The following is a 25,810-nucleotide window of genomic DNA, read 5'->3' as shown; positions in this document are numbered from 1 at the left end:
GATTCAAGATCAGATTTTGCCAAAAGGGCGCACCTACCCACCATACAAACCAAATCCACCGCCCTATCAAACGACACGTAAAAAACTGCAGCAAGGTCCTTGCTAATACCGTCATTAACAGAAGAACCCATAGGGTGTGTCACGAAGGGTTCGTGGACCCACTGGACCGTACCGTCTTGGCGGTATGGCAGCTGGCCAACAGGACGCAGGTCAAAGTCTATAGTTTGTATAGGGTACCTGTGGCAGCTCGGACAGTAGCGAGGCAGGCTAGGCAGGTACTTGGCAGCAGGTGGACATCAGGTGTGGACAGGCAGGTCAGGCGTGGAATATAGCACAGCATGGCTACAGCAAGCACAACACTAGATTCAGGAGCAGGAAACAGGAAACAGGAACAGTAAACCACTGGGAGCAGGAAAGACTAGGGGGCCATTTGCAAGACAGACTAGGGATACAACAACAAAGCTCAGGCATAGAACTAGGGAGCTGGAGCCCTCTTATAGTCCAGAGTACTCACAAGTCAAAGGTCAGCAACGAGGTCCGGTGCGCGCGCTGCCCCTTTAAGAGCGGGCACGAGCGTGCGCGCGCGCACCCTATGGGATCCAGCATTGGTGAGTAGACGCGAGTGCTGGCTTCTCCTGAGGAGGAGGCTGGGGCCAGCTCTTGCCGACTCGTGGCAGCTGCTGTCAGGGGAGGAATGGAGCTGACAGCCCGCAGCCATGGACATGACAGTATCCTCCCTCTTACGCCCCCTCTTCTTGGGACCAGATCGAGAGAGAAATTATTACAGAAGAGCAGGAGCATTAAGGTTCTCTTCTGGCTCCCAAGACCTTTCTTCAGGACCAAATCCCTTCCAATCCACCAAATAAAAGGTCTTTCCTCTCACTCTTTTGGTGTCCAGGATCTCTTGAACCTCAAAGGTGTCTGAAGGGCCGCTGGCGACAGCCACAGGGCTAGGAGTCTTGGTGTAGCGGTTCAGGACCACTGGCTTCAGGAGGGATACGTGGACGGAGTTGGGGATCTTGAGGGTAGGAGGCAGCCGAAGTTTATGGGGACGCCTAGGAAACGTAACCTTATCTTCTCTATGCTTAGAAAATTTAATTCACATATAATATGCCTTCAAGAGACTCATCTGACAGTTGACACAGTTCACCTTTTACGTAAATCTTGGATTTAGTGGGGCAGACATTCTACGAGATCTTCCTCTTCTATGGGGGTGTCCTTGCTGGTACATAGAACTATCAGGTGGGAAGTGTTGCATACTAAGATTGATGACGAGGGGAGGTATGTTTTTGTTCTAATATCAATTCCATCCCTTATGTTGTTATAGGTGTATATAACCCACAGCATGGTTCTTTAGCACTGATTGGGGAAGCCATGTCTTTTGTCTCTGCTTATCAAGAGGCCAGAGTGATCCTTTTGGGAGATCTTAATCTTACAATGGATTTATATATGGATCGGTTCATGCTCCGGGGTGAAGCTGAGGCTCTGCCGGGTACCTCTCTACTGGCCTCTCTTATGGAAGAGGTAGGGTGGATAGATTTATGGAGAGTTGGTCACCCGGGAATACGTTAGTTTACATGTCACACACCACAGTTTAATGCACTGCCTCGTATAGATTATATTTTTGGCACATCCTCCGTCTTCAACTCTGTGTTAAGTATTTAACAACTCTCTAGGGGTATATCTGATCACAGCCCGATACTTCCTCAATTAATGCAACCAGTTGCTGGTCTGCGGGGAACTATTAAGATACACCCATTTTGGCTTCAATTAGTTAAAATTAATGATAGGATTCCAGATCAACTTTATGTATTTCTAGAGGCACATAGACAAGAGCAGAATGGTCTGTTATTGTGGGATACATTGAAATCATATTTGAGGGATTGTTTGAAATCATCGATATCTTATGTGAAGCGTTCCTCAGCTCAGCGGGAACCGGACCTGGCAGCCCGGTGTAGGGATTTGGAGGCCGCGTTTGTAGGTGACCCCTCTTCACATAATAGGGATCTTTGGCTTTCGGTAGGGAGAGATTATTTGTTGCTACTACAGGAGAAGTAGTATTTTCTTTACTAACGAATCTTTTTTTGAATTGGAGAACCAATGCAGCAAATTATTGGCTCAGGTTGTGAAACAGAACAATATGTCTCCCCCAGTCTTGCATATTCGTAATGCCCAAAACGACCTTGTTAATTCCTCTCAGGATATACTGGACCAATTTGCGGGTTTCTATAGAGACTTATATACTTCAAGGGTTGGATACTCTTTGTTAGACTTAGAGAGTTATTTAGATGGACTTCAGTTTCTACAGTTATCTTCTGATGGTAGTGCACTGCTTGATGCTCCCTTCACAGTGGAGGAGATCTCTGAATGTATTTTGGATATGACTAAAGGTAAGGCCTCAAGTCTCGATGGGCTTCCATTGGAAGTCTATATACAATATTCTGGTATATTGTCAACCCAACTTTTATCTTTGTTTGAGGCGAGCTTTACTGTGGGGGACTTGCCAGACTCCATGAAAGATGCTACTATTGTAGTTATTCTAAAACCGGGAAAGAACCCGGAGGAATGTGGATCTTATCGGCCTATATCGCTGCTTAACATAGACTATAAGATTCTGACCAAACTTCTGGCTAACAGATTGGCTCGTGTTATAAAAGAAGTTATACATTTAGATTAATCCGGATTTATACCTGGAAAATCTACCTCCGATACATACGTAGAGCTGAGGTGGTCGCACAGATCGGGTGGTGGGAGCAGCAGGATTGGGCTTTGGCCTTCTTAGATGCGGCCAAGGCGTTTGATTCCGTTGAGTGGACATATCTTTTTGAGGTTCTTAGGAGATTTGGAAACAAATTTAGTAAATGGATTAATGTAATATATAAAGACCCTTGAGCTTCTGTGGTGGTCAATGGAATCTTGTCCCCTTCCTTCTGTCTCCATAGAGGCACGAGGCAGGGGTTCCCATTGTCACCTCCTCTATTTGCACTGGCCATAGAACCCTTGGCTATCCGCATCCGATGTGATCCGGCTTTTCAAGGTATTCAGATTGGGCCGCGAGAAGATCGCATAGGATTGTATGCTGACGATATGTTACTCTTTTTGGCCAACCCGAATGCCTCGCTACCTAGAGCTATGGGGCTGATGGAGGTGTTTAGTAGTTTCTCTGGCCTACATATTAACTGGAGTAAGTCTTACCTCATGCCTCTTCATTCCAATAATTGTGGGTGGGATTCACATTTTCAAGGTTTACAAGTTGTGCATGGCTTTAAATATTTGGGTATATGGATTTCTCGAGACAGTTCACATTCATACGATGTAAATGTATATCCCTTAGGCCTCATTTACACGAGCGTGTGCGCTTTGCGCGCGCAAAAAACGCAGCGTTTTGCGTGCACAAAAGGCACTTGACAGCTCCATGTGTCATCCGTGTATGATGCGCGGCTGCGTGATTTTCGCGCAGCCGCCATCATAGAGATGAGGCTAGTCGATGTCAGTCACTGTCCATGGTGCTGAAAGAGTTAACTGATCGGCAGTAACTCTTTCAGCACCCTCGACAGTGCATTCCGATCACCATATCGTTTAACCTGTTTAAAAAAAAAGAGGTTCGTACTTACCGAGAACTTCCCGGCCGTTGCCTTGGTGACGCGTCCTTGGTGACGCGCCTCTCTTGACATCTGGCCCCACCTCCCTGGATGACGCGGCAGTCCATGTGACCGCTGCAGCCTGTGCTTGGCCTGTGATTGGCTGCAGCTGTCACTTGGATTGATTTGTCATCCCAGGAGGTCAGACTGGAGGAAGAAGCCGGGAGTTATCGGTAAGCCAGAACTTTTTTTTTTTTTTACACGTTCACGTATATTGGAATCGGAAGTCACTGTCCAGGGTGCTGAACCAGTTTAACTCTTTCAGCACCCTGCACAGTGACTGTCTCCTGCCGGGTTCGGTCAAAACGAGTTCGGCCGAACCCGGTAAAGTTCGGTTCGCTCATGTCTAAGACACTCCGTTCGGATGTTTGTAAACAGAAAAGCACGTGGTGCTTTTCTGTTTACATTCAGTTTGACAGCTCTTGCGCGAATCACGCAGTTCGCACGGAAGTGCTTCCGTGCGGCATGCGTGGTTTTCACGCACCCATTGACTTAAATGGGTGCGTGATGCGCGAAAAACGCACGATTATAGAACATGTCGTGAGTTTTACGCCACGCACTCGCGCAGCGCAAAATTCACGCATCGTCTGCACTGCCCCATAGAGTAATATAGGTGCGTACGACACGCGTGAAAAGCACGCGCGTCGCACGCGCGTATATTACACTCGTGTAAATGAGGCCTTACTCTCCTATTTAAAAGATAAATTTGTAGTCTGGAAAATTCTTCCACTATCGGTAGCAGGTAGAATTAACCTCCTTAAAATGATTGTGTTACCTAAAATGTTATATATATTGGAGCATGCAGACACACTTGTCCCTAAACGGTTCTTCAATTTGGTTAACTCTTTATTTTCTCCCTTTATTTGGGGGCAGGATAGGCATAAACTCAAGCTAAGTACTCTGCAGAGACCTAAACAGTTGGCTGGAGCGGCCCTTCCGGATGTGTTTCTTTATTATTTGGCAGGTCAGCTGCGCTATATTCGGTTATGGATATCAGATGAGCCATTATCCAACGCTGAGCATCATGTAGCCCATTTTCTCAGAGTCCCTAATCTGTGGCCCCTTTTAGAACCTTACGGTTTTGGCTCTCTTCCACTAATTAAACTGGCAAAGCAGGTATGGTCTCATGCAAACAAACTGTTAAATTATTCCAATATTGTTGCTGAAATGCCTATGTGGTCCAATCACGGTTTGTCTCACTTCCTTGGCTTCCATGATCACGCATTTTGGGAGGGTTTGGGGGTTACTCAACTTCAACATTTGATTAATGGTGAAGGCCGTACTTTGTCAGCCAGGGAGATACAGGACACATTCCAGGTACCTGAAAGGGATACGTTTCGATGTGTTTACATCTGCGCCATGTACTACTGTCTCAATTGAGGCAATCTCGGGTCCCAATATCTTCCTTGCCGCTTATAGGGATACTCAGAACACAAGGCCCACGGGGGCTGATATCCATTGTGTATACATTCTTTCTGTCCCAGAGGTTAGCCCACGCCGAGTGTACGGTGGAAATCAAATGGAATTGGCTGATCCCTGCTCTGTCTGAAGGGGATTGGCTGGATGCAATGTCTCCGCACCTTTTGGCCTCGCCTGCGGCGAATAATAGAATGATTCAATTATACATCACTCATAGATGCTATATTACTCCTACCAGGTTATTGCATATGGGCAGAGTTTCCTCGGCGATTTGTAAAAGATGCCAACATGACCGGGCTGACTTTGACCATATGATATGGCGCTGACCAGTAATTGCCAGTTTTTGGAGAGAGGTTACACAATTCCTCTCTTCAATAATGGATAAACGAGTTCCTTGTGAGCCTGGTATATGTTTATTGGGTTTGCTTCCATTGGATTCTTGGACTCATTATGAAGGTATATTCTTACGTGAGGCCCTGTTCTTGGCCAGGAAGGCTATCGCCATTCGCTGGATGGGGGACCTTAATCCTACAATTTTGCAATAATCTGACAGTTGGACCTTCAAGTCCCCTAGTGGGACTAAAGTAAAGTGTAAAATAAAGTGAAAAAAAAGTTGTAAAAAATATAATAAAAGTTTTAAGTAATAAAATATAACACAATCGCCCTTTTTCCCTTATCAAGTCCTTTATCATTGAAAAAAATAAATAAACTATACATATTTGGTATCGCCGTGACGTAACAGGCTAAACTATAAAAATATTGTTATTTATTCCACGCGGTGAACGGCGTAAAAAAAAAACATAAAACATAATGATAGAATTTCTGGTTTTTGGTCACTTTGCCCTACAAAAATGTAAATGAAAGGTGATCAAAAATGGTGCCTATAAAAACTATAGCTCGTCTCGCAAAAAACAAGCCCTCATACAGCTCCATCGACAAAAAAATTAAAAAGTTATGGTTCTCACAACATGGCGACAGAAAAAATACATTCTTTTTGCAAAAGTAATTTTATTGTGCAAAAAGTTGTAAAACATAAAAAAGTGGTATAAATTAGGTATCGCTGGAATCGTACTGACCCGCAGAATAAAGTTAACATGCAATTTATAACGCATGGTGAACGCTGTATAAAAAAAACCTAAAAAAACTATGCCAGTATTGCTGTTTTTTAGTCACCTTACCTCTCAAAAAATAGGATAAAAAGTGATGAAAAAGTCGCATGTATCCCAAAATGGTACCAATAAGAACTACAGCTCGTCCCGCAAAAAGCAGCCCTTATACCACTACGTCTATGAAAAAATAAAATTAGTTAAGGTTTCAATAAGTCAGGAAATCAAAAATATGCAGTTGCGCAGATCAGAGGGGAACATTTCGTCTGTTTCAAGAGGCAATTTATCGGGGCCCTAAAATTAGGGAACCAGGAAGGGGAGGGCCCAAACATATCTGCTAGAAGTGAGGGCGTCCGTATTATACCAGGACAACACTTCCTAGCAAAATTCCCCAAAATGCAAAGGTGTAGAATGTGGACCAAAAGGGGGATAAGTAAGGACACCATTTATCAGTGCGACACTGGCCTGTGCAGAAAGGTTTGCTTCACAGTGTAACACACATCTATGGATTATTTTATTATTTACCCCATTATTATACCACCTGACCTGACTATGCCCCTACCCAGCTTACATATCCCACATTATAAAATGAAATACTAGTAATACAAACAAAACAAAACTATTGCCAAGCAAAATCTACTCTTCAAAAGCCAAATGGCGCTCCCATACATCTGAGCCCTACAGTGTGCCCAAACAGCAGTTTACTTCCACATATATGGAACCGCCATACCCAGGAGAACCCTTTTAACAATTGTTGGGGTGTGTGTCTACAGTGGCATAAGCTGGGCCCGACATATTTGCCACTGAATTGGCATATCTGGAGAAAAATATTTTTTTTTACTTTGCACCATCCGCAGCGCATTCATTTATGGAAAAGACCTGTGGGGTGAAAATGCTCACTACACCCCTTAATAAATGCCTTGAGGGGCGTAGTTTCTAAAATGGGTCACTTCTGGGGGGGGGTTTCTTTTATTATTTCCCATCTGAGCCTCTGCAATTGTGAACCAATTCTGTGTAAATTGCCAAATTAGGTCTCAATTTCACATGGTACTCTCTCAATCCTGAGCCCTGTCAAATGTCCAGGCAAAGGATTAGGGCCGCATGTAGGGTGATTCTAAAACCGGGAAACACAGCATAATAATTATAGAGTTGTCTAGTTATGGTGGCACAAGCTGGGCCCCACATATCGGCATGTCTATTGAAAAATCCCATTTTCACTCTGCAATATAGAGTGCACACTAATTTATGCAAAACACCTGCCGGGTTAACATGCTCACTACACCCCTAGGTGAATACCTTGAGGGGTGTAGTTTCCAAAATGGGGTCACTTTTTGGGGGTTTCCACTGTTTTGGTCCCACAGGGGTTTTGCAAATGCTACATAGCGACCAGAAACCAATCCAGCAAAATCTGTACTCCGAAAGCCAAATGGCGCTCCTTTCCTTCTGAGCCCTGCTGTGTGCCCAAAAATGAGTTTATAACCACATATTTGGTATTGCCATACTCGGGAGAAATTGCTTAACAAATGTTGGTATTCTATTTCTGCTTTATTTTTTGAGAAAATGAAAACTTTTGCCTAAATCTACATCTTATTGGAAAAAAAATGTAATTTTTATTTTCACTGCCCAATTCAATTAAAATCTATGAAACACCTGTGGGGTCAAAATGCTCACTACACAGTGGCGGATTATCATTAGGGCGTTTCGGGCGGTCGCCCGGGGCCCAAGGATGCCAGGGGGCCCAAGGCTCCCAGGGGGCCTATGACCGCCCGAACCCCCTCATGCCCAGTGGCGTCGCTAGCACCGGAGGGAGCCCCGGTGCCAGGACCGCACCTGTCAGGCGAGGGGAGCTTCACTTCTACTTAGCAGCCGTGGTCTGTGCTGCTTTAGAAGCTCCAGCCCCCCTTCCCTGCTCTAAACATCTCTCCTCTGCTGCTAGCTGTCGGGACATGGGGGAGGGGAGACTGTCGGCGGGCTCTGTGTCGTGCTGTGAGCAGAAGAGCTGTGGTGAAGACATAAAAGGTAAGTGCATTTGTGTTTAATGTCCATATTCATGTGTGTTTAATATCCATATTCATGTATGTTTAATGTCCATATTCATGTGTGTTTAATATCCATATTCATGTATGTTTAATGTCCATATTCATGTGTTTACAAGGTGTACTTTGTGTATAATGTGCATACTCGTGTATAATGTGCCTACTTTGTGTATAATGTGCATACTCGTGTGTATAATGTGCATACTCGTGTGTACTTTGTGTACTATGCATACTTTGTGTATAATGTGCCTACTTTGTGTACTTTGTTCATAATGTGCGTACTTTGTACTGTGCGTACTTTGTGCATAATGTGTGTACTGTGCGTACTTTGTGCATAATGTGCGTACTTTGTGCATAATGTGCGTACTTTGTGCATAATGTGCGTACTTTGTGCATAATGTGGTACTTTGTGTACTGTGCATACTTTGTGCATAATGTGCGTACTTTGTGCATAATGTGCGTACTTTGTGCATAATGTGCCTACTTTGTGTACTAGTGTTTAGGTAGTGTTAGCAATAGTTACGGCGCGGCAGTGTGGTGGTGGAGAAGGGGGGCCCAAGTTTGGGTAACAGCCCAGGGCCCATGGTCTTCTTAATCCGCCACTGTCACTACACCCCTAGATTGATTCCTCAAGGGGTGTAGTATCACAAATGGAGTCCCTTATGGGTAGTTTCCACTGTACTGGTACCTTAGGAGCTTTGCAAAAGCGACATGGTGCAGAGAAATCAATCCAGCAAAATCTGTGCTCCAAAAGCCTAATGCCGCTCCTTCTCTTCTGATCCTTGCCATGTGCCCAAACAGCAGTTTATGACCACATATGGGGTATTTCCGTACTCCAGAGAAGTTGCTTTGCAAATCTTTTTTTCCTTTATTTGTTGAGAAAATGAAAAATTTTGAGCTAAACCTATTCTAATACATTTTATGAAACACCTGTGGGGTCAAAAATGATCACTGCACCCATAGATGAATTCCACAAGGGGTGTAGTTTCCTAAATGGAGTCACTTATTGGGCGTTTTCACTGTTTTGGTCCCTCAGGTGCTTTGTAAATGTGACATGGCCGCCGCAAACCATTCCTGCTAAATTTGAGCTCCAAAAGCCAAATGGCGCTCTTTCCCTTCTAAGCCCTGCCAGGTGTCCAAACGGCCGTTTATTACCATATATGGGGTACTGTTTTACTCGGGAGAAATTGTTTTACAAATATTGTGGTGCTTTTTCTCCTTTAATCCTTGTGGAAATGAGAAAAAAATAGCTAAACCTACATTTTCTCTGAAAAAATTTAGATTTTCATTTTCACTGCCTACTTCCAATAATTTCTTAAAAAAAAATCTGCGGCGTCAAAATGCTAACTATACCCCTAGATAATTTCCTCACGAGGTGTAGTTTCCAAAATGGGGCCACTTGTGGGTGATTTACACTGTTTTGGTCCATCAGGGGCTTTGCAAATGCGTCCTGGACTCCGAAAACTATTCCTGCTAAATTTGAGCTCCAAAAGCCAAATGGCGCTCTTTCCCTTCTAAGCACTGCCTGGTGTCCAAACAGCCGTTTATGACCACATGTGGGGTATTGTTTTACTCGGGAAAAATTGCTTTACAAATTTTGCAGTGCTTTTTCTTCTTTAGTACTTGTGGAAATGAGAAAAAATTAACTAAACCTACATTTTCTTTGAAAGAATGTAGATTTCCATTTTAACGGCCTACTTCCAATAATTTCTGCAATAAACCTGTAGGGTCAAAATGCTCACTATTCCCCTCGACAATTTCCTTAAGGGGTGTAGTTTCCCAAACGGGGTGACTTTTGGGGGATTTCCACTGTTTTGGCACCATAAGAGCCCTTTAAACCCGACATGGTGCCTAAAATAAATTCTAATAAAAAGGACGCCCAAAATCCTCTAGGTGCTCCTTTTCTTCTGAGACCGGTGCTTCAGTCCATTAGCACACTAGGGCCACATGTGGGATATTTCCTAAAACTGCAGAACCTGGGCAATAAATATTGAGTTGCGTTTCTCTGGTAAAACTTAAAAATTCATTTCTGCAACAACAAAAATGAAATTTGTAAATTTCACCTCTACTTTGGTTTAATTCCTGTGAAACGTCTAAAGGGTAAAGAAACTTTCTAAATGCTGTTTTGAATACTTTGAGGGGTGAAGTTTCTAAAATGGGGTGACATTTTGGAGGTTTCTAATATATAATGCCCTAAAAGCCACTTCACAACTGAACTGACTCCTGTAAAAATAGCCTTTTTAATTTTTTTTTGAAAATGTGAGAAATTGCTGTTAAAGTTCTAAGCCTCGTAACGTTCTAGAAAAAAAAAAGGATGTTCAAAAAATGTCAATCTAAAGTAGACATATGGGGGATGTTAATTAGCGAATATTTTGTGTGTTTTTGAAATTTTTCGCTAAATTTTAGTGTTTTTCACATTTAAATACTGAATGTATTGTGCAAATTTGGTGAGTAACAAAAAGTCCAATGTTTCACGAGAAAACAGGCTCAGAATTGCTTGGATAGGTTAAAGTATTCCGAAGCTATTTCCACATAAAGTGAAACATGTCAGATTTAAAAAATGAGGCTCTGTCAGGAAGGTCAAAAGTGGCTAAAGCGGGAAGGGGTTAATACATTATATGTACCCCATAATGAAAGCGTTAAAAAAATACAACTCGTCCTGCAAAAAAACAAGCCCTCAAATGTAGACGTCAATAGAAAAATGTAAAAGATATGGCACTCGGAATGCAGTGATAAATTTTGTTTTTTGAAAATTAGCTGTGTCATCAAGGCTCAACATAGCTGCGTCCTGAAATGGTTGCTTGCAACAAATAGGTAACAAACTAGTACTTAGTATGTCCTTGGTTACTTTTAATGACTGTGCTGACTCTTCTGGCATGGAGTTTACAAGTTTACAACTATCTATCCTGTTCCAATCCTGAAGGATGACCCGCTTGAGTGCCTTGATGCTTGATAGGTAGTGCTGCTAAACATGTCTCTTCAAAATTCCCCACATGTCCTCAATAGAATGATATACTTGCTTACTGCAGCACTGTCTCTGGCAAATGTGTAGATGTGAATTCCCTGGTCGGCCCTTGCTCCTTGAAGCGATGAGCTGTTCTCTTCTACTAACAGAAACCGGACGCCTATTAGTGGAAGAGAAGACAATTGCTTTGGTAGCCTCCAAACATACAGGGGGCTCGACAAAAGCCCCAGATGAGCACCGCCTACTGTGGCGGATCAGAGAGCTCCGTGCCCTGCCACTTACTCTAGTAAGCCACAGGAAGTTTTAGGCCTGTGGCCTACTAGAGGTTGGGAGACATCATCTTGACGTCCCAATGCAGGTGACGCGATGATGTTACTGCATTGTGCTGCTTGCGTTGGGCAGCAGGCAGATGACTCAGCAGCTTGTCGGAGGAACGTGCTTAGTTGAGTTTTTTTTTTTCATTGGCTGTAAGGGGGTGGACTTGACTACTGCATTGGGGACCTGACTACTGTATTGGAGCCTAACTACTGTATGAGGGACCTAACTACTGTATGGGGGGGCCTAACTACTGTATGGGACCTAACTACTGTGTTGTGGCTGATTACTGTATGGGGCCTAACTACAGTATGGGAGCCAAAGCAATGTGTGTGAGGCCTAATCACAGTACGAGGGGCACTTAAGAACTAAATAAAGGCTTAAATACTGTATAGTGGGCCTAACTACTGTATGAGGACCCAACTACTGTATGAGGCCTAACTCTTGTATGGGGGACCTACTGTTTAGAGGGCCTAACTATTATGGGGCCTAACTACTATATGGGGAACCAAGTACTGTATGGGGCCTAACAACTGTATGGCGCTCCTAACTACTATATAGAAGCCCCTAAGTACTTTTATTTTGGAGCCTAACTACTGTATGGGGCCTAACTACTATAGTAGTATAGTACTATACTATACTATACTATACCAAGTACTGTATGGGGCCTAACTACTATAGTAGTATTCCTTTATACTAAAGGAATACTACTGTGTGGGGGCACAAAGGGGGACATTACTACTGTGTAAGGGCACTATTACTGTGAGGGGCCTAAAGGGGGCATTATTATCATCTGGGGCACTGTGGATGGCGAGTTTGTGTAAAGGGTCGGGAATGTGTAATGAGGGTGCTGGAAAACCAAGGAGTCAAAGATATCTGTGCTGCTAATTCCGCAGGGACAAGCCGTAGGCGGAAGAAGTCATCATGGCGATCTGGGTAGGATCAGAAAGTAAAAGGAAACTAAATGATTCCATTGAGAGTAGACATCACCTGTGAGTCACTGAATGTAATATTACTTTATTCACTTATATGATCGGCAGAGCTTCTGTATAGAACTGGTATCTACCAGTATATGGTCACTGTATGTTTGTAATATAGGTCTTTGTATAGTGTGTTTTATTCAGTAACAGTATGGTAATATTATTTAGTTACTATATGGTGTGAATATGTGGTCATGGCGTGGCACATTTATTCAGTAACAGTATGGTGGTAGGATTTAGACACTATGAGGTGGAAATATGTGATCATGCTGTGATCATGCTGTGGCTGTATTACTAAGTAACAGCATGGCGGTATTACTGTGTCACTATGTAGTGATAATATGTAGTTATTGTGTGGCAGGATTATTTGTCTCTTGTATAGTAGTATCATTGGTAATATTGGCCTTGGTATATTCAGTATGGGGATATTTGGTCTTTGTATAATGGTATTATTTATTAACTTTATGGCTGTATAATTTAGAGGTATTAACATACATTTTTTTTTCGAACATTTTCTTTCAGATATGTTGTCTTTAGGGCTAGGAAACATTGCCTCCATTTAAAACTGCAACTTGTCCAAATTTGGGCTAAAAGGCCAATTTTTTCCCCCTATTATCCCCATGTCAAAACTCTGTAGATCTAAGTGTTTTCATTCTTGCCACAAGATTGTTGAAAACTGTTTTGTCTTTTGCCTACATACAAGATTTTATTTGCATTCTATGTAATGTATCCAGAAATTGCAGCTGAGGCTTCCCAAGGTTATTTTACTTTGTATTATGTGTTTCATCTTTGTTATAACTGAAAAGAAATTTAAAAAAACAAAACAAAAAAAACCCACAACTTGACCCACAAAACACAAGCCTTCATACTGCTCTGTCAACTATGGAAATTAAATTAAAGAGAAAAAAAAATTGTCTCTTTCTAATGGGTTAATCTTTATAAATGGATACATTATCTGAACGTATGTATTGTGTTCAGCCACTTGGAAAACAGTATTTAAAGTTTCATATGCACAATGAAAAGGGTTATCCCTCTAAAATGACGCCTTATCTCTGCGGCAGTTGACAGCTTCCCAAACATACCTAATCGTCCAAACTTACTACAAAATGTGGCAATTCCTTCTCAAAGATGCCCCAAAAAATATGAAACTTTGACTTTCCCACGTTCCTATTTCATTATTGGAATACCAGATTTCATACTTGAACCTCTCAACCAGGATTATCAACAGAATCCAACACTCTTCATGACCTTTACATGATCACTTCCATATACAGCATAGAGATTTTGAATAAATCTTGCAGCTCTCAGACATCCTACAATGCAAGCCTCCCCTGAATAATTCCCCGTATGATAAGGTCCTCACTTATCACCTTCATCTGTGGTTGCTATTTTATTTTATGTTTTACTATTTTATAATGTATTTATTCATCTATCTATCTATCTATCTATCTATCTATCTATCTATCTATCTATCTATCTATCTATCTATCTATCTATCTATCTATCTATCTATCTATCTATCTATCTATCTATCTATCATCTATCTATCTATCTATCATCTATCTATCTATCTATCTATCTATCTATCTATCTATCTATCTATCTATCTATCTATCTATCTATCTATCTATCTATCTATATATCTCAGGATATATATATATATATATATATATATATATATATATATATATATATATATATATATATATATATATACATACATATATATATATATATATATGGATGTATATTAATTATTATTTATGGCATATGTGTGTATGCTATGAGCACTTTTAATTTATGATCACCTTTGTTGTGTAACATTTACACTATTCGATTTGTATTACTATCAGCTTTTCTGTTTAATACTTTGCACATTATGCCTCATATCATGTATGATGTATATATCTCATTATATACACATTGTGGTCATGAATACTGATTTATCTTCTCATGTGATATATTTTATGATATTTTATTTTGAATTTATGTGCACCCTGTTTCTCTCATTATTATTATTTTATCAAGTTTGTATTATTATATATAAATGTTTGGGTAATAATTGTTACCACCAGCACATTGGATTTGAAATGAAATAACTGAGATGCAATTGAAGTGTAGACTTTCAGGTTTAATTCAAGGGGTTAAACAAAAATATCCTGTGAAACGTTTAGGAATTGCAACCATTTTTCTGCACAGCCTCCTCATTTCAGGGGCTCAAAAGTATCTGGACAAATTAACCTAACCATAAATAAAATGTTTTGTTTAATACTTTGTAGAGAATCCTTTGCAGGCAATGACTGCCTGGAGTCTGGAACCCATGGACATCACCAAACGCTGGGTTTCCTCCTTTGTTTTGCTTTGCCCGGCCTTTACTGCCGCTGTCTTCAGTTGTTGCTTGTTTGTAGGTCTTTCTGCCTTAAGTTTTGTCTTAAGCAAATGAAATGCATGCTTCTTCGGGTTGAGATCTAGAGATTGACTTGGCCATTGCAGAATATTCCACTTCTTTGTTTTAAAAAAGTCCTGGGTTGCTTTCACAGTATGTTTTGGGCAATTGTCCATCTGTACTGTGAAGTGACGTCCAATCAACCTTGCTGCATTTGGTTGAATCTGAGCAGAAAGTATATCCCTGAACACTTCAGAATTCATCCGGCTGCTTCTGTCTTCAGTCACATCATCAATAAACACTAGTGACCCAGTGCCTTTGGAAGCCATCCATCCCCATGCCATCACACTGCCTCCACCATGTGCTATGAGTCATTTCAAGCCTTCTCCATACATTCTTCCTCACATCATTCGGGTACAGGTTGATCTTAGTTTCATCTGTCCAAAGAATGCTGTTCCAGAACTGGGCTGGCTTCTTTAGATGTTGAATGGCAAAGTCTAATCTGGCCTTTCTATTTTTGAGGCTGATTAATGGTTTGCACCTTGTGGTGAACCCTCTGTATTTGCTCTCATGAAGTCTTCTTTTTATGGTAGACTTAGATTCTGATACACCTACTTCCAGGAGAGAGTGTTCTTCACTTGGGTAGATGTTGTGAAGGGGTTTTTCTTCACCATGGAAAGGATTCTGTGATCATCCACCACTGTTGCCTTCCGTAGACGTCCATGCCTTTTGGAGTTCACGAGATCACCAGTGCGCTCTTTTTTTTTTTTTTTTCAAGAATGTACCAAACTGTTGATTTGGCCACTCCTAGCATTTGTGCTATCTCTCTGATGGATTTCTTCATTTTTTTCAGCCTAACGATAGTCTCTTTCACTTGCATTGAGAGCTCGTTTGACCTCATGCTGTGGGTTCACAGCAACAGCTTCCAAATGTAAATGCCACACCTGGAATCAACTCCAGACCTTTTACCTGCTTAATTGATGATGGATTAACGAGGGAATAGCCCATGCAGCCCATTAAATAGCTTTTGAGATAATTGTCCAATTATCTTTGGTCCCTTGAAAAAGAGGCAGCTACATATTAAAGAGCTGTAATTCCTAAACCCTTCCTCAAATTCGGATGTAAATACCCTCAAATTAAAGCTGAGAGTCTGCACTTTAAGCCCATATTGATTATATAACTGTATATTGAATATATTTTGGTAAACAGCTAAAATGCTAAAGCTTGTGTCCAAATAATTCTGGACCTAACAGTACATATATATAATTTATCTATTTATTTGCTCTATTTATTCATTTATAGTCAGTTTAGGTATTTATATACATATAATCTTTTGTCATGTACCTTGCAGTATATGGCCATTTTCCATTGTATATTTACGTACTTTTTTTTCTATTACTTAGATACTGTATGTCCATATTTCAGATACCTTAGCTCTCCACTCTGATTTTTTCTATTTCTGGACCCTTGCAATCCAGTGTGCATGCCCTGATCATCCCTGGAGATAGGGATTGTGACGGGTGTCTGCATTGGTGGCATCAGACGTAGCATCACGTCATCACATGATGCGCCGTCTGACGTTATTGCGTTCTTCTTGTTCTCCCCTTTTTCATAACCAGCCAGATACAACAAGGCAGCAGCAGGCTATCATTAGCAGGGTGGGAAAGGCCACAGTTTTTGGTGTTTCCCAGCCTAATACTACCAGCCTACGGCCACCCCAATGCCCGACCATCACTACAGATGGTGGGGAACTGGTTCGTACTCAGCTCTTCCCGGTACCACTAGTGGCGGTGGGTACCGGGGTAATAATGGGGGGTTAGTGTCAGCCTTTTCATCGGCTAACACTAAGCCCTGCCTTAGTAATGGACGCTGTTAATCTGCCAGCGGCCATTACTAAGGTCCTACTAATAAAGTTTAAAAAAACACAGACAAAACAATGACGGCTCTAAGCTCTCTTTGGTTAGTTTACATCACGTGGTCCCAGGTTACCTCAGGTTATGGGCTTACGTTTAAAAATAGGCCAATGAATTTAGGTAAGTGGGCACCACGTGATGTAAAATAACCAATGACAGCTTAGAGCTGTCAATGCTTAGTTTATTGATGCTTGTAAGGGGCCCATGATAACACGAGATGTGCCATATTTTTTCCACATCTCGGGTGTGTGCGCCACTCAAAACACATAGTTTGGGGACTCCTTCACATACAGAGTAGTCCCTGCGCTAGGAGTTATTAGCGGTAATTCACCTACTTTTAAAAGTCAGTGAATGATCGCTAGTAACCAGGTAAGGCCCTGTTCACAACTGCGTTCGGCAGCTACAGATATAGGGCCCATATGTGATACTGTCTGCAGGGCCCTGTATCTACGCCTACCACATGGTAGGCTTAGATATAGGACCCCAGCTGACAGTTTAATCTTACACTTACCCTCCTCTTCAGCTACAGCGTCATGATGTTGTACGTGGTGCACATAGCATCCTGACGTCATGGCGCTGAAAGACGTACGGACCTTCGCTGCACCCAGACGCGTGGAGGGTAAGTATACTGTTACTATAGTAACAGGGGCCCGTGTAGTTTGTTACATAGGCCCCAGTTAGTATAGTAACTGTGAATAGATGTGGTGCGGGGGGACGTGAGCCCCCTGGCTTCGGGGCCCGGTCACAATTGCTACCGCTGCAACCCCTATAGCTACGCCACTGCCGACCTGCCAGGACAAGGCGATATCTTTAAACAAATGTATATAATGCCAACATCATTTTAGGGGCCGTTGTTTAGAGAAAACAGAAAATTTCATATTTACAATATTTATAAAGGATTGCAATTTTTTATTTGATTTCTTTTATTAATTTAGTAGCAAACAGATTGTGTTATGTCATGTCTAATTAACTTGTTCGAGAAGAGTTCTCTGTGTGACACATTTTTATAATTTTGTAATACAATTCTCACCTGCATTAAAAGTTACAGAGATCGAGGTATTAATATTGGTAATCTTCCTCTGACAGATGGAAGGGGAGGAAGCAAGACAGGAATTCTAATCAACGTCATTGTCCGAACAATCTGGGAAACGTGCAATCTGTCACACCAAATAAGTGCTCATCCAGAAATCGGAAGCAACCTCAGCATAAGCTCCATGTGTGTCCAGCAGCTTGGTCCAGGCAAAACGTGAGGAAGACCTGCCAACTCTAAATAAACAGATAGTTGAAGCTACATCAGCAGGCGGATAAAACTCCATCCTTCTGTAAACATGGACTGATTCCAGGTACATTGAGAGAAGTGCACAGTGAGTCATTAATTACATGGAGAGTTGAGGCGAAAGGTACAGGATGCAAGACAAGGAATATTCTAAATTCTTAAAGTCTGAATCCCAAGTCTTCTTTTGGAGATAATGTCTGTCGTGGTTCACTGGAGTCCTGGAGACTTGGATTTGTAACCCTGTACAGAATTATATTTTTCTCATCTCTACTCAACCTGAAAGAGCTACAGTAGTTCTGTAGAGAAGAGAGACTAAAATTCCTCAGCTGTAATATAAAATACCAATTTATTATAGGAAACATTTAATTACAAGTTTAAGGATGCATTTATCTTTTCACACGATATGGACATTTTATAACTTTGATCCTACATGTTGTAAAAATATTTAGGCAGATTTATTATTACTGTCTTAAACGTATACAAAATTATCACAGGGGCTCATGCTGTACGATAAATTTGGCAGATTTTTAGACCCTTTTTGTCTAACTTAACGCCACCTCTTGATTAGTTTATTTTAGACCAACTTTTTGAGTGGTTCACTTTAAGCCACAACCCCTTTTTTCTGAACCAAGTCGCTTTCCCTCTAAGCCATGCATCTTTATCGAACAAGGTGCAAAAAGAGTCTAGAACAAAACAGTTTAAAAATGTCGCATTTTAGCTTAATTTGAGCCACAATTCTGGCGCATTTTAAATAGAAAATCTGCCCAATAATGTGTTTATTTAGGTTCCCTTTGTCCTACATTTTCTTTAAAACTTGAAAACTATTAAGTATGATAAACATGCAGCAAAAGTGATGTATATAAAGTCCTGCCTAATTAAACGTTTAAAATATTTTTTATTAGTGTAGTATTTAAAATCGGGCACTCATGCCAAAATTTCTGTGAATAGGCGTTGGCAAAACAGAGACACAGGTCCCTGATCAAGTGTCAGAAAAAGGTAGTAATTGGTACACCTCTATATCGATACAACACCAGACAGGGGTAGTGAATCACACTACTCGTCCGTTTGCCATAACGATACAAAATAGCCCAGCCTCATATGAAATTCCCATATGCACTGATACTGTGTGCACTGCTTGGAGCATGAACAGAGCACCTAGCAATAATAAATGTGGTCTGCCACAAATAAGCAATTTCCCAGCAATATCCCAACGCGTTTCTGCAACCCTGCTAGGGAGGTCTTTTCAGAATGCGAGCTGGCATCTCAATCACATACGTTAAGCATTACTAGTGCCTTTAAACATCTAACAAAGTCCTATAAAGACCATATTCGATCATGGTGGGAAGTTCAAACGATTGAGACGTATCTTAAAAATTGGATTGTACCCAGAGGATTGAGAATTACCCTTATACCAGCAGCTAGGCTGCGTTCAGGGGACTTTCTCAAAAAATGGGAAAAAGAATCCATTGAATCATCCCTGCGTCTTATGGGTCTTTTGTTGGATGAGGAGAAAACTTTACTTGCACGCAGTGCTAAAGAATTAAAGGAGGGTATTGAACATGTTAAAAAAAAATCTGGCAGTGCTGATTTCGAGAAAAAATAAAGCATTTTACAACAAGCTATTGATAAATTTACATCTCATATCAAAGAATGTAAACACTTCCAGTATGTTCGGGATACCAATGACTTCAAGGATGGCAGGATCTTTGACTTTGGTCCTAAATCTACTGTTTATCTTCCTCTGAGCCTGACGTGTCGGATTCTGACACACAGAGATACCCCGAGAACAGCTCGCAATAATAGACCTCAGGGCAGAATTCAATCACGTACCGTACAAAGGGGGAGAAATAGAGGGCGTGCTGCCAATAGGGAGAGTTTTTTAGGCCGAAGTCATCCCATCTCAGATTACCTTTTGAGGGATCAGAGAGATGTCTAATCAATGCTAGCCTGTGTCATGATGATGAGATGCAGATCATCAATTTGTCTGCCAGACAATTAACCACTGAAGAGACTGCCGTACTAAGCAAAGGTTTATCATTTGTTCCAACTAATGGTTTCAACCTGTTTACATGGGTTAAAGATCTTAACCTATTCATTAGGAAGCTAAAATGAAAGACATTTTTTAAGACGCATGACAAGCGTCAGTGTGAAGAATTGGGGATCCAGGAGGAAGATCTTCCTCATGTTAGAATGTTGGGGGAACTTTGGGAAGAGGGTCAGAGAGAGTTGGGTGAGGGACCATTCACAGATCTCAAACTACCCTCAACTAAAAACCCTCCTGTGAATGACAATACACTACTTGACGTTTTCTTGAAAGTGGTCACGGACCAACTTGCTAATTTGGAGCCAGATAGGCATTACAATTTCAATTTATCATTGGAGGAAGTGTCGGCCCTTCAGACCCTTGAAAATGATCATGAAATAGTGATTAAGTCCTCGGACAAGGGTGGAAATGTAGTGATTCTTGATCGTAGCCACTATGTCACTATCTGTATGAATATTTTGAAAGATAAATGCTGTTATCAGGTTTTGAGTAACAATCCCACTCAGAAATTCTTGGTTGAGCTCAGAAGCATTCTACTTGAGGCTAAACAGACAAAGATTATTAATGATACGGAATTTACCTTTATACTAGGGACTTGCCCGCAAGTGGCGACTTTTTATACTCTCCCCAAGGTACATAAGGGACTACATTGCCTTAAAGGTTGCCCTATGGTTTCTGGCATCGGGAGCATCTTGCAAAATGGCAGCATTTACGTTGACAAGATACTTAGACCTTTTGTTCTGGCATTTCCATCGTATGTGTGAGACACGATGGAGGTGCTCAGAAAACTAGAAGGTATCAAAGTTGAACCAAATGTTCTCCTGGCCAGTTTGGATGTGGAGGCACTCTACAGTTCCATCCCTCATACCCTGGGTTGTCGAGCAGTTGAGTACTTCCTCCAGGATAGAGGAACCCAATTCTATGCCCACAATCAATTTGTAATAAAATTATTGTGGTATGTTCTGGAACATAATTTCTTTCTGTTTGAGCACAAGATCTTCCACCAGCTCAGAGGCGTAGCAATGGGAAGCCCTTGTGCCCCTACCTATGCTAATCTATATCTGGGCTGGTGGGAAAAGGAATATGTATTCAGTGACCGGATGGAGAAATATACATCACATATTGAGCTATGGCTAAGATTTATTGATGACGTGCTGATTCTTTGGTCAGGAACATCTGTTGAATTCAGGGAGTTTGTATCAATTTTAAACATCAATGATGTGGGTCTCTTTTTTACGTCAGAAATACAGGAGCAGCACATTACTTTCTTCGATGTCAGGATTGAGAAAACAGATCTGGGCTACTTACGAACTGAAATGTTCAGAAAAGACACCGCAACCAACAATTTGCTGAGATGGGATAGTTGGCATCCTGTACCACTCAAGAAGGGTATACCAAAGGGGCAATACATTAGGGCGAGACGCAACTGTACCACAATCTCTGATTTTAAGTCCTCAGCGAAGGGTCTGAGAGACAGATTTGTATGGAGAGGTTATCCGAATCATGTGCTTAGAACTGCATATCAACACGCTCTGGGTGCCAATAGAGAGTGCTTGTTAAACACCAAAGTACGCCCAGTACAGGATGAGATAATCTGGGTGATCGGTACCTATGATGTTGCCCATCGTGAGGTTAGGAAGATACTCACTTTATATTGGGATATACTTAAATCAGATCCAGATGTAGGCAGCTTGGTAGGGGACAGACCACTTATCACCTTCAAAAGAGTCCGGAATATTAAGGATAGGCTAGTGCATAGCCACCTTGAGGTAAAAAACAGTATCTGGTTGTCATCTAATGTCAAAGGTACGTTCAAATGTGGGAGATGCAAAACCTGTTGCTCTATTCTCAATACCCGCAAGTTCATCTGTACAACTACAGGTGAAACCTTCTATACAAGATCTTTCATTAACTGCTTGACAAAAGGAGGTGTAGTTTATCTGATTACCTGTACTTGCGGTATACAGTATGTTGGGAAGACTAGGCGAGAAATCAGATGGAGGATCAGAGATCACATCTGTGATATTAATAGGAAGGAAGATACCCCAGTCTCTAGGCATGTATGGGAGCATCACTCTGGTGATCCAATTGTCCTCAAGTTCCAGGGGATGGAACACTTTGAGCCACCAATTAGAGGGGGTGACTGGGACAAAAGAATCTTGCAGAAGGAAGCCCAATGGATCTTCAGGATGAAAACAGTTAGTCCATTGGGGGTCAATGAATATTTATCCTTCCTTTCCTTTCTTTAGCTTTAAAAAAATGTTTGTTTGCCATGAACATCATTGTTAGTACATCGCTCTGTAGTTTTTATAAAAATGTAGCTCTGGTGGTTCTATATAGGTTCCTTCTATTAATGAACCCTATTGTAATAGCAAGATTTTGCAAGAGGTCACAATTTACAATGTTTTCTCTATTCCTAATGCTTACTGAGCTCTGTTATCATATGTGCTCTATATTTGGTTTTGCACCTTACGCACCCAATTGCATTCATTTGTAATCAGGTATTAGACAGGGTATTGCCATTGGCATTTATCCTAACTGATCCCCGTATCATAGACACAGATAATCCTGTTCTTTATTTAGCACACATTCACACTTACCTGGTTTATGTAGCAAACGTATTTGTAAACCGCCTGAAACTCCCCTAGTAACTGCTGATGCTCTATGCATCTCTCGGATTGGCGGCTTTGTTACCATAGGCAGGTCGTAGCGGTGGGCGTTACTCACGCGCTGGGATACACCAATAGGCTGGGTCTGAACAAACACTCCTTTCATGTAGGAGGGGCTAGCTGTATACATTTTGTAAGAGTCTCCAGCGCGCGCTAGACCAGGTATCAGTGTCTCAGTGCGCTCCGCAGAATACACAAATTCAGCAGCATAATATGTGCTGCATGGTAGCTGCTTAATCTAGTACAAGCAATTAACAAAACCCCTGAGGACGCTTCCCTGTGTTCAAAGGGTTGCAGAAACTCGTTGGGATATTGCTGGGAAATTGCTTATTTGTGGCAAACAGACCACATTTATTATTGCTAGGTTCTCTGTTCATGTTCCAAGCGGTGCACACAGTATCAGTGCATATGGGACATTCATATGAGGCTGGGCTATTTTGTATCGTTATGGCAAACGGACGAGTAGTGTGATTCACTACCCCTGTCTGGTGTTGTATCGATATAGAGGTGTACCAATTACTACCTTTTTCTGACACTTGATCAGGGACCTGTTTCTCTGTTTTGCCAACGCCTATTCACAGAAATTTTGGCATGAGTGCCCGATTTGAAATACTACACTAATAAAAATATTTTAAACGTTTAATTAGGCAGGACTTTATATATTTATTACTAAACGTACACTATTTACCTTGTTTACCATTGAAATTTTTCAAAAGTGATGTATTAGTGTATAATTTTCCAACTAAAGCTTTTATTTTATGTCGCAAATATGTATTCGACAATATCACCAAAAAGACACAATCCCATAAGTAACCAGGTCCTAAACGCACAACTCTCTAAATATATCCTTACTGTATCAAGAAAAAGTACTGAACTAAATATATACAAAGCATTTTATTTGTAGTCAAAAAAATAAAATAAAATGCAATTTATCAGTGAAAATCAGTCATTAAAAATGTGGATGACCATCAAGTTGTCGATCAATACACAGGGGGTATAAATATTTCAAGTGGTAATGTAGTAATCTGCAATATATATGCATAACTCCTAAGTCAAGTTACATACCATAAATACATTTCAAGTTAACCAGCAAAGGAGAAAAGTAATTACACACTAATCAGTATTCCCTAAGGAAAACATACAAGGCATGTGTCAACAACATAACATAAGGTACAACCACCCCACCCAACGGGTGTTGTGCCAACGGCTTTGTCTGAGGTGGTTGGTGTCTGGTAAGGGGTGCTTCTTATATGAGAGGGAACCAAACAGGTTTGGACTACATAATAACATACTTAATATTCATGCAGCAATGGGGGGTCCTTTTAACTTGTGCCTGATAGGCATAAAAAAAACAGGCGCCCAACTTAATACGTATGAGAAAGCAAGATTCTCGACCATGTATACTTGCACGTTATATACTGAGTGCATTTCATAGTTTAAATAAAAGAAAATAGAGAACAAAATTTAAAGTGTATAAAAAGTGTATATACAGTGTACACTGTATATACATACACACACACACATATATATGTATATATATATATATATATATATATATATATACACAGTATATATGTGGATATATATAATAGAGAACAAAAGTCAAACTGCATAAAAAGTGGATATGCAGTTAAGTTAGGTCCAGAATTATTTGGACAGTGACACAAGTTTTGCATTTTAGCTGTTTACCAAAACATATTGAATATACAGTTATATAATCAATATGGGCTAAAGGTGCAGACTCTCCACTTTAATTTGAGGGTATTCACATCCTAATTTGAAGAAGGGTTTATGAATTACAGCTCTTAATATGTAGTTGCCTCTTTTTCAAGGGAACAAATGTAATTGGACAATTATCTCAAAAGCTATTTAATGGGCTGCATGGGCTATTCCCTCGTTAATCCATCATCAATTAAGCAGGTAAAAGGTCTGGAGTTGATTCCAGGTATGGCATTTGCATTTGGAAGCTGTTGCTGTGAACCCACAACATGAGATCAAAGGAGCTCTGAACGCAAGTGAAACAGACCATCGTTAGGCTGAAAAAAATGAAGAAATCCATCAGAGAAATAGCACAAATGTTAGAAATTGCCAAATCAACAGTTTGGTACATTCTTGAAAAAAAAAAAATGTGCACTGGTGATCTCGTGAACTCCAAAAGGCCAGTGTTATCGTCAATTTAGCCAGTGTGAGTCAGCGTCAATTTAGTCAGCGTTAGTCAGCGTCAATTTAGTCAGTGTTAGTTAGTGTCAGTGTTAGTGAGCGTCCATTTAGTCAGTGTTAGTCAGCATCAGTATTAGTCAGCGTCTATTTAGTCAGTGTTAGTCAGCGTAAATTTAGTCAGTGTTAGTCAGCGTCAATTTAGTCAGTGTTACTCTGTGTCAATTTATTTAGTGTCAGTCAATGTCAGCATCACTTAGTTTCAGACCGTCTGTTACTCAGCGTCAGAACGTCTGTTAGTCAGCGTCTGACCGTCTGTTAGTCAGGATCAGACCGTCTGTTAGTCAGCGTCTGACCGGCTGTTAGTCAGGATCAGACCGTCTGTTAGTCAGCGTCAATCAGTTAGCGTCAGTCAGTGTGTGATTGTCAGTTAGTCATTGTCTTTTTGTCAGTGTAATTTAGTCACTATTAGTCAGTTTTAGTGTCATAAAATAAAAATATTGAAAAAAAATTTTGTACGTTAGTATTTTATGTAAAAAAAAAAGACCAAAAACTATATTTTTTTGTATACATATACATTCACTCTACATAAACAATAAAAATGGCCCGCAAATCCTTTACTGCAGAGGTGGCGTATGAGATGCTCGCATCAGACACCGATACTGCGAGTGATGCTGGGTCCGCTTTTGCTGTGTCCTCCTCAAGCGACACCGAGGAACCCTCTCACAGTCGCCGCAGGGTTAGTGTTCAAGTTACACCTGCACCTGGACCTAATTGGTTGCCCCCCAACCTCCTACACCCCCAAGTACTGGACTTTATTGCTGCTGCAGGGGTTCAAGCTCTTTTTTTTGGACAGCTTTGTGGAAATTATTGTTGAGCAGACAAATCTCTGTACTCAATTTA

The sequence above is a fragment of the Rhinoderma darwinii genome, chromosome 3 (genome assembly GCF_050947455.1).
Source record: "Rhinoderma darwinii isolate aRhiDar2 chromosome 3, aRhiDar2.hap1, whole genome shotgun sequence".
NCBI classification, from domain to species: domain Eukaryota; kingdom Metazoa; phylum Chordata; class Amphibia; order Anura; family Rhinodermatidae; genus Rhinoderma; species Rhinoderma darwinii.
The sequence above is the reverse complement of the archived record's forward strand: the minus strand, read 5'-3'. Positions refer to the sequence as shown.